The sequence below is a fragment of the Triticum dicoccoides genome, chromosome 7B (assembly GCF_002162155.2).
Source record: "Triticum dicoccoides isolate Atlit2015 ecotype Zavitan chromosome 7B, WEW_v2.0, whole genome shotgun sequence".
Lineage (NCBI taxonomy): Eukaryota > Viridiplantae > Streptophyta > Magnoliopsida > Poales > Poaceae > Triticum > Triticum dicoccoides.
In genome coordinates, this window is record NC_041393.1 from 437,700,976 (window position 1) to 437,706,050 (window position 5,075).

Consider the following 5,075-nt stretch of genomic DNA (forward strand, 5'->3'; position numbering starts at 1 on the left):
ATGCAAGGTGAAAAGAATAGATGTGGGAGATATCAAATGGCAGAAGTGGGTTTTCAAAACTAAAAAATGGTATTTGATTTTTACTCAGATAAGTACATGGAAGCAGTTATGAAAAAAAGAGGGAATTATGGAGACTTAAGAGGATAGCAACAATCTAGTTGTATTGAAACGAGGAGATGTCTGTAGCATAGGTGTTCTTTCTTGTGTCCTCAAGGGCTTAGGTTCATGCACAGAGTGTCAGTTTTTATAGAAACTAATCTTGTTTCTTTCCTCACAAATTACCCAAAGTACTGACCGTACACAAGAATGCTAATGTATAAGAATTTACTCAAAGATTGAAATTTGTATAATTTTAGAATGAACACATCGTATCCTGGGTTGTGGAGCTAGCAATTACAATCCTAACTTGTTGAGCAGATATTGCAACAATCTCTGCCTCTTTGTGCATTATGGCAACAAACTCCTGATAGTCAAGCAGCTTTGCAACTCTCCTGTGAATTTTTTAGGTAAAATAACAAGCATTACTATATAAATACACAAAGATTAGTAACACCAGGAATTACTAAGAATTACATGAATAGTCAAAATGTGTGCAGAAGAATAGTAAAAAAGTATTGAATGCTAACCTTTTGTTGAGTGGCCCTGTTCCAATTATTAAAATTAAAATAATGAAACCATTGTACCCGTTACACCAAGTAGCATCAATGCTCATGTAAGTAAGGTAATCCTGCATTTGAAGAATGAAACTATTAGATGAAAACACATACTGAAATTAAGTTTGTGACTATGCAAGCCACTGTACCCGTTACACCAAGTAGCATCAATGCTCGTAAGTAAGACAATCATGCATTGAAAGAATGAAACTATTAGCAAAAAAACAGTGAAATTAAGTTAGTGGATATGTGAGGGATCGAGCTAAATGACTTGTGATGTTGGAAAAGTGAGTGGCAATCTTTGTTGCTTGATAAATTCATCGGGTGCATATTTTGTCTCCTTAATGAATAGAGGAATTACCATGGTGCTGGTTCACATACAGAACAATCCCATTCCCTTTTTTTATTGTGGTCATGTACTTACAGTAGGAGATGAACACATAATTGGTAGAAAATATTTCAACCACTGCAATAGGTATCCATACAACAACTTCAATGTTGCACTGTTACTAAAAAAGCTTCAAGCTTGTGTATGGAAACCATAATTTACCTAGTGTACCATGTGAAGGATGCAACTGAAGAAAGAAGGTAACAAATTATGGGTTCTTGTGCGGTTGTGCCCATCTCAATACAAGAGAACATATTCTTAAGGTTTTATTATTACTCATAATTCTAGAAACAAAAGAGACTGAATGTGAGCAGTGAAAATTCATTGGTCTCTTTAGGAGGTACGTGGACGGCCTCATCTAGTGGCCTGGATTTCATTTCATGATCACTGAGCAGTATACTTAGTCTGGGAGAGATCATAATTGGAGAAAGTTTACCATTGTGGTCACCACAAAGCTGAGTCTGCCCATGCCTTCAGCGACCAACCATGTGACAGCATGTGCGCGCCCTCATAAAAAAATCGAGTCCATTTGTACACTACAAATATCTCCAGTTGAAGTTTAGAGCATCTCCGATCCCATGCTGTCCGGCTTGGCAAAGAAATCTGGGTCCGAGCCACAGATGGCCGGTGATAGTGAGCCAAGGGAGGATCCAAAAGAGGTGGTCGATCGGGGTAGCGAGCGGGAGGCCCACCCGGCGACCTCGACGACCACCCCGCAGCCGCATGGTGGAGCCACCCATGGCGAGGGGAACCGATGCCGCATGCGAGGAATAGAGAGAGGTTATGGGAGGAGGGGGGTTGCAGCGGGGCGTGGCTATCGGCGGCAGCGGTGGCCGGGGCAGGGAGGAGCGAGGCGGCGGTGATTTGGGTGGGTGGGCAGTGGACGAGGAGGTGGACGGAGGAGACCGACGGCCAAGAGGACCAGGGCGGCAGCGGAGAGAAAGTGGTGAAGAGGAGCGGTGGAGGATGGCGAGGACGGGGTCGGCGGACGACCCGTGCTCTAGTCGTTGGGAAGAGGAGGAGCAAGCGAGTGTGGGGCGTGCGTGCGTGCACAGCGGGAGCGGTTTTTTAGGGGCGTGCAGGTGGAGAGAGACGAAGACGTAGCGGGGTAGCAGTTTCGTTGGCGAGGGGGAGATTTCGTTAACGATGATTTTAGGTAATTAATTAAAGCAATGTCATGGTGGGTAATTATAGCGCAAAACGCGTTTAGTATGCTGGAGGGATGTAGACCATCAGATTGCAGGTTTCAATGGATAGGATGATCTGGTTCTCCGCCCTCTCTTTCTTTTATAGTGGTAGTAGATATACTAGAGGATTTTCCACCTTTTCTTTACACAAGTTTTGGAGCCTCCTCTAGTTCTCTAGTTCTAGTTGGTCCTAGCTGATCAATTAGAGATAGACCTAGATCCTCTAATCCTCATAATTATAAACTCAGTGTGGTTATAATCCCCCCCTCTAATTCTTCGGCGACAATTAGCTCTGGATGGTGAAGCGCTGCCGGATCGTGAAGACCGTACGCTTGCGACCATAGGGAGGTTGTGCCTTCGGTCTTCCGTTTGAGAGACTGTCCGTGGGTGGTTCGCTGGATCATACATCTATGGTTTGAGGGAATCCAAGTACGATCTACACCGACTCATCTTCTTCCTCTGCAACTCGGAGTCGGTAGCAGTCGAATCCAAATCATTAATGCATCTTCATGTTGTTCCTGGGTGATCATAGGACGATTTTTTTGTTTTCTACTATGTTTCCCCATAATGGCATCATGAGCGGTTCAATGAGTAGATGCAGGATTCGATCTAGATCACATGTGGATGTGAGGGTTTGATGTTCTTGCTATGTTTCCCTCAAGCGTTGCTTCGGTTCAGTTCATTGACGGCATGATGTGACTTTGTAAAAAGTTCTAACAATCGGTCGGCTCTGGCTGTCGACGATCTGCTAACAGTTCTTTGGGCTTCATCGTAGTCAAGAATAGTGAACTATCGCAAACACGTAGGTGATGAAGATATTCGATCTTCTAGAGGGTCATGCGTATTGACGAAGTTTAGTGTGGGGCTAGTGGTTTTTAATTAAGTCTCTTCCCTCACACACCACGAAAGTTAATCTAGTGACAACAATTTTTCCTTAATGGTGAAGTTAGGTAGCTATGTTATCGGGAAACCATAGAAGCCATGTAATTAAAACTTGTCAAACCAATTAGAGGACGTCTAAGTTGGCTTTTTCAGGTTGCATGTGATGTGGTATAGACTTCGTCATGATAATGTGTTTATGTGTGAGATGGTTATATATTGTAATGTAAGTGACATGCGCGTCACAGTATGACATGATGTCTGGAGCCACGGGATTCTCACTTTAATGTAATAGATCTAGAGATACCCTACATGTTATAGGTGATGGTGACAAGCCTTACACGAAGGACCCTAGCGTGAGACTGATGTGCCGGACACAGGGAGAAAGCCTGGAATTTTTTGTGCCATGGCAGTGTTTTCTAAAATTGGTGCCACAACGACGTTTTTGAAATGGTCACCACAACAACGATTTGAGAGATAGCTACCATGGCAGTTTTTGAAATGGCTACCACAACAATGATTTTTCTGCAGCCACAATAACGTTTCAACTAAAGATTTAAGAAGACAATGAAGACCCCAGGGCTATACCATATCATGATATTATGAATTGCCTGAGATGTTTATCCTTTTATTGTTTGCACCCTTTGGTTACGCAATAATCAATTATTAGGGTGATCTCTCACAGTAAATATCAAGTTAAAAGGTGCTCTTCCCAGTGTTGCAACCATCTATAACACGTAGCCTTTCGGAGTGTGTCATGTCCACATGAGTATAGACAGATTGTGAGGTGTTAGAGGGGTGGATGGTCTAACCATGTAAGCAGATAATACTCAGTTGTCTTGAAGTGCTGGAAGAATCATTCTAAGCTCAGAGCACGAAGCATCAAAAGATGAACAAGACACATATGAGATATGATTGACAAAAGTTTACCTATTGATCAAAATTCTCATCATCAGTGATGTCCTCATCAATGGATGAGAATAAGATCAGGGTCTTGAATCACTCACTTTCATTATGAGAGATATTGATTTGAGTGGGAGCACACTTATGTATTAATTTAGTTTAATCACTAGTGCAAATTAGTTATGAACAATGCCTATGTGTAGTTTGCATTATAGTTGTAGAGTAACGGCTCATGGTTACTATTGGGGATATAACCCCATGGTATAACCCACCCTAAAAGGGCCGGGTTAATATGTTGGTGACTTAAACAATAAGGCCTTAGACAGGCCCAAGAGACCAAGACATGAAGCCGGGAGGCGACTTACGTGATGAGCCGACGAAGGCCCAAGACCAGAGGATCGTGCATGACCCGGAGGTGTAAACTTCCCAATGGAAACTTGCTTAATAAGGCAAGGCAACTTAGAACTAGAGTCAATCATGAAGTATGACCCAACCTGGACTCTTGTAAGCCCAGGGCCTCGACCTGTGTATATAAAGACGAGACCCTGAGGTGGGTAAACTTAAGTTACAATCAATCAATAGCTAGGTCAAGCGATTCCGCTCCCTTGTAATCGATACTCAAGCAATACAACTCAAAATAGGACGTAGGCTTTTACCTTGATTGTGAGGGGCCGAACCTGGGTGAACTCGTGTCTCTCGTCCCGATCAACCCCTTTAATCTAACCTATGTTGCGATGGCTCCACGGTTAAGTCCTTTCACTAGGACATCTATTATGTTAACCCCACGATAGTTAGCACCCACCATGGGGCCAACACATGGTGGTTTAGAGTTCTTGAAGGGCTCTTTCCCAGGGATCAAGGTATGCTGTTGGCAGGATGACTAAGAGTCGCTGCGGCAAGCTCTACATCGATGACGCTGGCTGGGGCCCCGAGGCCTACTCAATCGAGTACGGGTACCGTTCCCCTTTGGCGGAATTCATGTCTTCATCGGAAAGATTGGCGAATCAGAGTCTGAGCCGGACATCTCCATCGACATCATCGAGTCAGCTCGGGGCATGCAACCCA